Source organism: Mycteria americana, chromosome 1, assembly GCF_035582795.1.
Source record: "Mycteria americana isolate JAX WOST 10 ecotype Jacksonville Zoo and Gardens chromosome 1, USCA_MyAme_1.0, whole genome shotgun sequence".
NCBI lineage: Eukaryota > Metazoa > Chordata > Aves > Ciconiiformes > Ciconiidae > Mycteria > Mycteria americana.
In genome coordinates, this window is record NC_134365.1 from 111,756,238 (window position 1) to 111,768,740 (window position 12,503).

Genomic DNA, 12,503 nt, shown 5'->3' on the forward strand with positions numbered 1-12,503 from the left:
CCGGTTCCCAAACTGCTGCCCCCGCGGAAGCAGTTCCGAGAATCGGGGGCCAAAGGGCTCATCAAAGCCATGCTGTTTGCCCCCGTGGCAATAATTACGATTTGGGAGAAAAAAACCAGCCTTGGGCAGAGCTTCCAAGAAGAGTCAGCCCTCCATTTTGGTAGGTGGCATCCCCACAACCTCTGCTGTCCGAAATTGCATTATACGTCAAGTTGTTCTTGAGGCTTCATTCCCATCAAAGAAGAGAGTATCCGGAGATGCATGCCGAACTTGGCTGTATAGGGGAAGCTACAAAGTGCGTTTGACCTTCATCACATCTTCTCTGTGCCTGTGCTTGATAAATGCCTCCACGCTTTGCGTGGTGTTTGCCAAATGCTTTACAGAACACTTTGTGATACTTTACTTCTTCTAGAAGTTAAAGGCTGAGCAAAGAGAAACAAATTTGTTTACAAGTCGCTTATAAATTGTGTGATAATGTCTGCATTAATATATGCCAACAGTTTAGTTCTAAAACTCGGGTAAAATACCATAAAACTCAGGTAATATACCATATAAATGGTATATTCTAGCACCGTTTTAGTAAAAGACTAACATCGTTAAAGAACATATGAATTTCTACTTCAAAGAAAGCAACAGGGAGTCACACTTACGAAAAGCTAAATATTTTAACCTAGAGATACCATGAATGGAGGTAGATGTAGGAATGTCAAGCAAAACCTCTTTCACTTTGGAATGTACGGATTGTGTACAGGCTTACGGCAGAGCTGGTAATGTATTACTTGACCTATTTTTTTAAGCCAATGAAAGATTTAGGTTAACTTCATCATCATGTGTTTTTAACCACTTTCTTCCAGAAACGCAGCAGCATTTTCTAAAGCTACTGCATGTCACAGTGTCTATACAACAGTCTCTGTTTTTGAGAGCGCAAGTCTCACAATATAGCCCGATCATACTTCCATTAAAACAATAAGTTTTGCTCTTCATTTCCATAGGATGCTCATTAGCAAATTCTGATTGTAAAGAAATGATCTTTAATTTTTTTATTTCACGAAGGATCTTCATCTCAAAAATTTTTCAATGCTAAGCAGCTGAAGTATCTAGGGACAAGGAAATTTTCTCATTACTGCAGCAATTTAGCTGCTATTTCAATCAAGAGTGTCTGTAGTAGAGACCTCTTTCATTCTTAACCTTAGGGAACGTATTGCGTAGACAAGAGACCTACAAAATGAGGAATCTTGGACAAGCAACAGAAAAAAAGTGCACGTGGAATATTTGTTAAAATGATTGTTGTTAGGTAACATAGAGGTGCCTGAGGACGCAAGTTTTGATATGATGCAATCAACTGAGACTGTATTAAATAATACAATGTATGGATTTAGCAGGTTATTTCCAACACTTAATACTCATATCACGCTGGATTGTGCCACTTGCTCATATTTACTTAAACTATGAGAGTTCAAACAATATATGAAATAAAGACTCTGTACAAGTAAAGGAAAAATTCCAGCACACAGTGAAATCAGTCTCTCGAGAAGTGTGAAAGTACCCATAGGTATTTGTTGGTTCTTCCTGTGCAGTCTTCAACTAAACCTAAACACAGGGTCACTCTCCAAGCATAAAAGATGAGCATCTACCGATTTACCTACCTAACTACCATCTGGGGGTGGTGTCTCTACCCTGGCTTCATTATAGATGTTGCAAAAGGGGACATTTTTTCCATTTTTTTTCTTCAAGGGGAATTCATCACTATAAGATGCCTGTAAATGGAAGGCCAGTTATGACAGGAAAAGGGAAGCTACCTTGGGATTGGTCTTGGAAGAGAAAACCACATTTGTAGAGGTTATATTAGAACTCATTCCCAGAATTACAAGCACTTAGTGGAGAGCTCTTGGTACCATACTTTGGTAGTATCAGTGGACCACTTTTTTTTTATATTTATAAAAATATGTAATAATACACACACACACTCTCTTTACAATTGCTAACCAGAAATCTCAAGACAGAAAGGTATGTTTTTGACCTAGTAGGAATTCTATCAAAATCAAAGTATAATTGTGATTCTGACATTCTTGAAGTACAAAATTAATCTGTGTGACCATTTTAAAAATTATTAAATAAATTCTCGACATACCCCCAAGTTTTTCTTTGATCACTTTGATGATTACAATAATGCATTTAAAAATGATGAACAAAGGTACAGTTCCAATAACAAACTTTGTCTTTATCTTGCTGAAGTAAAACACATAGATCTGTGCCATGTGGTAACAAGACACATATTATTTTCAAAAAGAAAATGAAAATGCTACTACATGATTCCCAAACATTTTTAAGCTAATGCTAGCCTATTTTTAAACCACATGAAGTGCTTTGAAGAGCTTGGGAGAACTACAGTTGCTCTTATTTTGATTTTCCTTTAAGGCTATCTCAGCCTCTCAAAAAACCAACGGCTCTGAAACTACCTTTTTCAATCAAAATAATTAAGGCCTTGCTTTATGGCATCCAATCATGATATGAAAGGCTTAGGATGAGGTTGAGAAGCTAGCTAGCTTTACAGAAATTCATTTCCAGACTAACTCTTCCTCTAAAAGAGTTTGTCAGCCTTACATAGGCAAATAATGAAATTCCATCCTTGACTCAGCCTAGTTCAATTCATGTAATATGTCAGATTACTCACTATTTCGAAGGTGCCTTCACAGAGGATTAAATCACCTAGTATTCCAGAACTGATGTAGGCACACAAAATAAATTTAAAAAAAAGAATCATTATGATTCTTATTTATTCATTAATTGACTTCAAAGGAGGTTTGCCTAAATAAATGATAATCATGTAACAGTGTTCATCCATAAATCTGAATTAGTAAGGTGGAAAAGTCTGCCTTTCTTCAGGAGTACTGTCTAGGACTAACTGAAATCAATGGGAACCCTACGAGTGTTATCAGGGGAAAAACTGGTCCAGGGCAAGGGTTTCTGCAGGGTGTACCATAGCGCGTACCCTGTTTTGTTCATGACAGCAGCACGTCTGCAACTGTTGGAGGTGGAGCTGAATTACACAATAACATGTAAAGGGAAGAGTAATACACTCTTTGTATAACTGAAAGATATCAAGAGTGCGTACCGCTTGTTACTTTATCTACCTACGTTTAAAATGATAAAGGTGTTTGTATGCATATGTAACTCATATCATTCCCTACTGGAGTTGTCTTCTGCTTCTTTTTTTTTTTTATTACACAGTTTACTTATATTTTTACAAGTCCTTCGAAGCAGGTCATCTGAGAGAAATGTACCTGTAGCACCTCAAGTTCTTTTTTTTTTTTTTTCTGCGTTATTTAAAAGTAGACTTCAGATCGTGACTATTTGATCTAAGAGTAATAAACAAACGACCAGATGCTAGAGTCTTTTCAATTACAAAAACATTTAAAGACAGCTGTACCATATAAACTCTCATGGAGGAATCATATGCTTGTAGCATCTGGTGAGTTTTGGCCATGCCTCTAGCGCACTGTGTCTGTTCTGAGGCATGAGCTAGGGTGAGGCTTACTTTCCCATATGCATTTTTGGGGTGGGGGGGTGGCATTTTTTGACCGTAGACAGGAACTAACACTTTGGCTCTTGTGTTTGGTGGCAGGAAATAAACACTACTGTCAGCCCCTCTAACACCTTTCATGGAAGAATCAAAGGGCCGTATGCTAAGTTGATATGACTACTTTACATTGATGGTTAATATTTTACCAGAATAAAATACTGGTGTTTTTAGCCAGAAGAACACATCCTGTACTTGTGAATTTTCTGCAATTTCATCCCACTCGCACAAACATGAAAAATATACTTCTGAGAATGTTGCTCTGGTGAGTCACGTTCCTGATAGTGGGAAGGCATGTCCAGAAAATAACCAGCCTGGAGTCACTACTTCCAAACTGACACGAGAAAGTACCAGCAGAGCAGGTATACCACTGTGAAAATACTGTTACTGCTTGTGGGTCGATGACGATGCAAAGATAACATTTGAGAAGGTTACATGCACGTAGCCGAAACCGTTCAGAACGTGCATATTCCTTTCAGACTTCATGTTTTCCCCTTTTCTTTGACAAAGATGTTCCCCATGTCAGCAATAACAGATTGAACGAGGACTGAAGTATCGTGCCCTCTCTCACACTTTGCGTCTAGAAGTTACTCTCGGAAACAATATTGTTTCACGGACCCATTTTTCTGGCTGGCTATCATGAAATCTGGATAACCCTTTGTCGTGGTTCTCATGATGACACAAGCCATGTTGTTGAAACAGTATGTTCTAAAATAAAATGAACGGTACGTACAAATTATACATACAGTGATCTGGCAGCCAGTACCACGCTGCAAATGAATAAAGTTCTGGAAAGGACCATTAGGAAGCAGCTAAAAAAATGAAGCTAAAGTGTCCTGTGTTTGCCCTTCAAAATAATACAGGTACTGGGCAAATGTTTGACAATATATGAACACTTTAATTATATATTAAAATTGTAATAATATGCTTTAGTACAAATGATCTTAAGTGCTCTGACTCAAGTAAATGAAACTGCTGTGTTAAGCTAAACTGTGTATCTCATGTATTTTTATTAAATAGATTTACCTCCCCACATATTAGCTTATGAACAAGAGAACCTTTAATGGAAAACCAGTAGTATAAAATACAAGTTATTTTAATACACTTAAGCTATGGTTCTACCCATCCACTAACTTGGAACATTTACTTGAGTTACACTAAGTCAACGTTTTCATTTCTTTATTCTTTTTCTCCTTTGATAAGAAGAATAATAAAAAATAGCTTATTTATTTATCAACAGATAAAAGGAAAACAAGCAAGTTCTGATCTATTTTATCTGATTTCAGTTACACCAGAGTGTAAAGTGAATATCAAATTTCTAATATGGCACAGGGTCCCTTACTTTAGCCAGCTCAGGCACAGGGTCCCTTACTTTAGCCAGCTCAGTCCTCATACCTCATACCTCAGAAGAATGGATGTTTTATTGATGAAATAATACAACACCAGTGTATTAAACGCCAAAGTAGCATCTTTTCAATTTGTCTGTAATGGTTTTTTTTCTAAGTTGCTGATTGTTTTCTTTCTTTTTTTCATTGTGAGAGTTGGAGGGAGAGGTGAAGGAAAGAGGTTGGCCTCAGAAGATTACTGGAATTCAAAAGTACTGAAGGTCTTTATGATTTTCTTGTTTTATAATGAAAAGAAAAAAATATTATTTTGGAAAAACCTACACTTAACAATTTTCACAAATGCACAAAAACATAAAGGAAAGAGAAAGAACACAGACTACTACCCAACATCTCCTAACATCACTCATGAAAGCCCTCAGAAAAGTAACAACTAAGAAATTCTGAAAAAAAATCTGGCTTCTTTGGCTAGGTACCTAAAAGGGGATGGTTTGGAAAACATGGTCCCAGTTCTGAGGATTAAATATTCTCAAAAAAATTGGCGCTTACCTACCTAACGTCACAGATTTAGTCACAAGTGATTACTGCTCCTGCTTACCTACAGATGCCTAATGGGAAAATCTGTTTAAATTGTGTATCAAAAAAATTAAGGAACTCAAATCGCTGGGCCATGTACGCTTAGGTAAGTTACTGCTTGATTGTATTTTATGTGATTAGTTTATCAGAATCATATTAGCTGTGCTTTTATAACTGATCCAACTACATATCTTTGCATATTTTTATTAGCATAAAAATATCTAGGTTTTATTAGGAGACATTAGCTTCACTAAATATTAGATATATAACAAATCCAGCTTTGATGCTATTGATCATCGTACCAGTATTTTACATCTGACATAAAGCTGGCGGAGGCATAGGAGTGATTCCACTCACCATAAACCAGATAGCAACAGTTATGTTCACATAAGTTACATCCCCTCACAGAGCTGGGAAATCTCTCTTGCCACTTCTTGTATATATTTTAGAGAACTGCCTAGCCAAGATTGCTCTTGCTTTGAAAACCAAGGAGTAAGAACGTGGGGATACTTCCATATATAAACAGCAGATACTATAACCTCTTTCTATATATATAATTCTAATTTTGAAGTAGTTGCATCTCTTTTTTCTTGGCTGATATATAATAAAAACAATACGTGAAAGTATTTTCTGTGGAGAAGAAAATTCATTCTGAGTTTTGATGACTTAGCACAGAGAATCTCTGGGTTACGTTCTCCATGTGAACAACATCCATTCTGCTGCGTTACAATGGCCAAACCAACTTTTTTAAAGTAAAAGCTTGAGTGGAGAAAAATAATTACATTTTGTGAATCGTTTGAAAGTTTTGTTTCATGTTTATTTGGACTGAGAAGCAACATTTTAAGTCCTCCAATATTATTATAATTGTTGCCCACTGTACAATTCATTTGGAAAGCCAGGACCTTAATGTTGTTGTCTTGATAAAATACTCCAAGAAGCCTGAACTTGGAAGCCCCTCTTACAGAGGGAGAAGTTTCTACTCCTAGGGATTCCTGCTTCTCGCTTCCTCCCCCATCTGAGGAATCAGATGGTCAAGCAGCAGGAAAAAGAAATATTTCAAATGTTTTCATGTTGAATTTTGTCTAACCTGATGCTGTGCCTACTTTTTTGTTTTGTTTGGTTATTTTGTTTAAGCAGAATACTCTTATCTCATACAAAATACAGATGGATCCATGTTTTTCTGACAAACTCCATTTAAAATTACTCCATTCCCTAAAATCCCTTCTTTAATGTAAATGATATTGAAACTCTTGATACATCAGTTCTTTAACACTATTGCTAACTTTCTTAGTAAAAGGGTAAGGACCCATGCTACTCTTTACAGGTATCTTCTAAAATATGTTACATTCTATATCCCTAATAACTCTTAAATATTTTACTGGCCGGGAGCATTGTCTACCAGCAGAAATGTACAAAAAAGGTTACTTGAAAAAATGTATTTGAAAATAAAAGTGTCTGTGTGGTTTGTCTAGAGCAGATTTAAACTCTTGAAAGGGTGATCCCTATTCACAATTATTTAACAAATAATTAATAAGCAGTTAAATTTTCTAGGTTGGCACAATATAAATTAATTAAATCCATGAACATTTCTTCACCTCTCCCAAGCCACTTTATGTACTAGTTATTTCTAATTTTCTACTCATGCTATCTGATTGATGTTGCTCATATGGATGCTTGAAGAAAGCTAATAAATGAAGCAACAATTCAGATGAATTCTTGGTTTTTTGAAACAAATAGTCTCATGTGTTTTCCAGAGTTATTCCTTCAATTGTAAATAGATTTTGTTCATTTCCTTTCTATAAAGAAAAAGAAAAGGCAGAAACAATTTACTGTGATATGACTCTCACTATTCTCTACTGAAATTCTCTTTCCTAGTATCAGAGATCTACTGCGATTCCAGTAATAAGCTGTACTTGGATTTATGAGTAAAACACAGTGTAAATCATGACATGAAGACATGTAATTCTGTTTTCTATGACTCATCATCTTTTTCCCAGTTCCCACCTTCACTTCCAAAAAAATATTCTGTTTTTTTAAAAAATTGTGGGGTAAATTGCATGGTCCAGACCATGCAAAAGAGAAGGATATTCAACCTTTCCTCCTATTGCACAGCTGTTCTCTTACTTACAAGTTTTCATTCTTTCTTTCCCCTGTCTCTTCACTGAGAGTTGAAATATCAGTGAACGTTTTCATCAACATTTTCTGATCCTGCTAGAATGCTTCTGGTAGAAAGAAAATCTGTAAGCCAGAAGATAAAAAGTAACCTGTTGAAAGTTTTCTCAGATTCTTAAAAGTTGATAAAAATCAGATTTGCAGAACGTTTCACCCCATTATTATGATTAATTATCTTTTTCTCCTCTCTTCTGGTGTTAAATGAAAAATAGTAACAATACGCATTATTTAGTTGCTGGAATCCAAAAGAAAGCAAGAGATGTAACACCATGCACAGATTCTGTTTGTTATATTGAAAAGAGAGCTATGTTGATACACAACACAAAGCATAACATCCCTCCGTGAATTACTATCTTATTTTACATTCCCATAATCCAGCATCACCAAAATACATGAAAGATTTGCCATTGGCTTCAGTGAGTATGCAATCAAATTCCATATTTTGGGTGGGTTTTTTACTATTTAAAATTTTCAGCAAGACAGCAATGAGACGTAACCTTCTCCTAAAGACAGGTTCTCATTCTCCAGCTACTCTCATTTTGCTAGATCTTAATGTTCTTCTTGAATGCCTGAGGGACTTTATCTTCCTGTTTGGCACAGTTCTCAATTGGCTTAAATCATATTTATCCAACAGTTACCTGCATTATATTTTCAAGGGTAATTTGTGTCCTTCTCCTAGAGCATTTATTTCTCGTGCTCTGTAGGGTTCCATTTTGGCCCTGTTCTTACTCAGCAAGCCGAAGCTGCCTGTGTGCAGGGTTGTTCATTGGCATGATGCTGGGTTTCATTTCTATGCCGACAAGGCACAGATCTATTTGTCAACCAAACCAGCAATTTCAAACTATGCTATTACCATATTGACAATCTGGCGACTATAAAAGCCTCTACGAGCATCAATTTTCTTCAGTTAAAATCAGACAAAACTGAGCTGTTCATGGCTGGCTCTTGCCATCAACCCAAACCCACTTGAACTTCTAACCCATCTTTAAAAGTCAACCCAGGTTCATTGGTTAAAAACCTTATGTGTTTTTTGATTGCAAGCTCTTCTTTCAGTATTGCAGTCAAAAGATTAAGGCTTCCTATTATTAGTTGAAATAAATGTGCTTTGCTTACTGCTCATTCATGCTTTTATGTTCCCTAGACTAGATTATTTTAATGCCCAGCTTGTTGATCTGCCGATGAGACTGATTATCAAATTTCATCTTGTGTAGCAAGTTCTGTTTCCAGGGCAATATATTGTACAGACTAATGCATGTTGCATACCTGCTGTTCTCTCACAGTAGCTACTAATACACCACAAAATCTATTTAAGCTATTACTGCTCTTGCCCTACCAAGTTTTTCATGAACTTTGACTTATTACTAAGAGGTATTCGTCAGGGGGCTGATCCTACCAAGTTAAGCTAATGGAAGCTTTACCACTGGCTTCAGAATAAATGAGTTGTAAACCTACGGAGCCTCTACTCATGTTCTTAAAGCTGTTGCATGGTCATTGGTGATGGCTTTCTGCTCACATCCTCTGTATTTTTCAGAAAGAGTTGGCGTATCCTAACTGGCAGATTCAGCAGCACTTTTTCAGCTCCTGAATCCAGGTGCTCGTGCACTGTGGCTATATCCTACATCTTCAAATGAAACCTAGGTACACGCGTTATTTCTTTGCAAACTCTGATTTTCTTCTGAAGGGAACACTCGTGTGCAACCACCCTTCCATCAGGTTGATCAGAGGACCAGGACTGCCAGAGGCAGTCTGGGCTGCTGTGCCTGGTGATTGAGTACGCCACAAGCTGCACGAGATTTGCGAGGAGTTCTGGCTTGTGAAGGTGTTTTGTCTGTCAGCTGCCACGGATTAAGGAGCTGTTTAATTTTATTTTGCACCTTGTAGTCATTTGTAAGAATTTGGACTAAGCACTCTTTACTATTAACTAATAAATAAATAAAAAACCCAAAAGCCCACCCTGGCAAACGAACAACAGCAGCCTGTTTTTTCAGGCAACCTTACTCAAACAAGTGGGTGGTACTACTTACTTAATTCTTGGGTACTACTTACTTCTTGGGTGGTACTACTGAAGTCAGTGAAAATTCTCCATAACAAACCATACCATAATCTAAGTCAGAAGCAGCCGTGTGGCCGAGTTGGTAGCTCACGTTACGGGCCTTCCTCATGGCATGCGTTTCTGCTCCTGATTCTTGTGGTCATTCAGGTTTGTGCACTCAGGTATGGTTGTGCTGATCTAAGGAGGGATCTAGCTTTGGGACTAACATGTTTTATTATTGAGTTTTATGTTCAATATTTTCTTATCAGTTAAAAAAGGAAAATTTTAAGAGTTTTGTCCCCAGGATTTGGTTTTTAAATGACCAGAAATCAGACCTACCGGAATAATATTATTAGAAATTTTCCCGAGAACACAGGAATTAGAAGGCAAGCAATGGGGAAAGGGAGGATTTATGACTATCTAGCTGCTGACAATGAGGGTAATTTCAGAACAGACTGCAAAACTTACTTGTTTATAGAAAGTCCTTACAAGGGCAAGAGTTGCTGTACAAAGGAATGCCGCTGTTTAAAAGAAGACAACCAGTTGTAGAACCCCTAAAGTTGTAGCTAAGAATATGGTCCTACAGGGATTATACTGAAGATTAAAATACTTTGGCTCTAGTGACTGCTGTAATGAGAATACATATAGAGATAAACTGACAGAGCTGAAAAGTATTTAATTTAGATGACAGCCTACAAAAATTAATGTGAAAATGAGAATTGCTTAGAGGTAATAGATTGAGGGTACAAGATTCATTTTTTAAGTGTTAACCTCTTACATGACAGTGTGATACTGTAATTAAAATGGCAGCATTCTTTGTTTGGGGAATTTATTTTAAATTTCTAATTGCTTTGTAGTTCCTAGGTTAGAATTTTTTTCAAGCAGTTTCTGACTGACAGAAGTCAAGGATTTTGCACAGCAATACAACGGAATGAGTCAGCTTCATTGTGCTGAGCAAACAGATTAAGCAGCAACTTGTTTTAATTGTTGTGATTAAACTATTCTTGAATATTAATATTTGTTCTGGTCCATGTTGAATATGAACATGGAGATTCAATGAATTTCATTCTAGTAACCTGATCCTTAAGAACTTGCCCCAAACTTTGGACGGCTTTGTTGTTCAAAGGCTTTGGCTGAGATCAGAGACGAGAAGAAAAAGAACGGGGACCTCTTCACAATATTTTTACCTTTGAAGTCTCAGGTTAAAAGTACTATTACTGTTTGCTTAAACAAGCGAGAGAATGAAGGATAAGATCATGAATTATAATAACAGACAAATGGCATGTTTTGCATGAAGTACATTCCCTTGCCAGGAGAGAGAACGTTCTCCTAACATTTCCAAAGAGATTGGCAATTTGTAGAGTCAGTTATAGGGAAGAAAGAGATGTATCGTTGCATTTTGTTTTTAACAGTTTAAGTGGGAATAAAGAATTCATTGGCAATTTTTGTTTCCCTCTACATTTCATACTAGCAGTAGCAAACATGCACATAATCCAACTGTCAACAAATCCTCTAGACTCAAGCCTGGAACGGTACATCCCACATCTCCCCCATGGAAGTCTTTCATGAAAGCTCCTCTGTCATTCAAGATCATACTATTCCCTCCGCTATTTATTTCGAAGTGTCACTCAGCTCCATTCCACCAGCTTGGAAAAACGTCAAGAACTTTTATCTTCAGAGTCAGTTGCCAGTTCTGTTTAGTGAACAAGCCAGCAGGGACCTCTGGTGCCATCAATGCAGCTCAGTCAGTGCCCCTCTCTTTAGGGATGGAGTATATCATTATCCCGATGGCTGGACGGAAAAAGATGCATTTTTAGAATAGTTCTCAGGGAGCAGTTACTGGAAATCTCCTCCCTTGAGACAGTCTATTGGCAACAAGTTTTGCTGCTGTGACATGAGGTATTGCATCAAGACCCAATCCTGTCACTAATAAAGTTAGTGGGAAACGTGCCATTCTTTTCAAGTGAAGTCAACAGGATTAATGTAGCAAATAAGAGCTAAAAAGTATACCTTGCATCTACAAATGCAAATGGAAAGTCATGTCACAAGTGGGAATGTCGTTTTATGTCTGTTTTCAGAATCTGGCTTTGTTTCAAATCAGAATAAGCCCCTTCCCCAAATTTAAAATGGACAGTAAAGAAAATGGAAATTTTATTTTCATATTACAACATTTCCTTTTTTGGTTTTGGGGGTGTTTATTTAAGTTTGCATCTTAAAAATAAAAGTCAAAAACAGGCTGTTTCAGTGTTTGATTTTTTTTCCTCTAACCCCCCCCCCACCACCACTTTTTCTTGTTTCCTCTAAAACAAGGCATAGACATCGTAGAGACTTTAATTTTTAACAAAACTATTTGCTGATAGAAACCAGTTTATTTTAAACGTTTCCTTAACCAGCTCTAGCAGGCTGTTTTAATTGCCAACAGACACATTACACAGCTGTGCTAGAAACCGTTACTTAACCTGCTCAGCCCGAATGGAGAATTTCTGTGGATTTCAGCTGTCAGACCCACAGGCTCTTGACTGCACTAACAAGTCCCACTGTCTTGGCAAGTGAACTTTTCCTATACAGAAGTAACATGGTGCTGGGATTATTTTTTGTACAAGTGTTGGTTCATTTTTTCATAGGGTATTATCATACTTGGCAATACTGGGTTTAATTCCACTTAAAATGACAGAACTGAATTGTCATCATTTTTAATGGGTAAAATCTATGCAGTTCGTCAGAGGTGCTATAAAACCTAATCAGAAATTAGACTGTAAAATTAATAGGTATATTCTCTATAATGCTGTTTTATAAATCT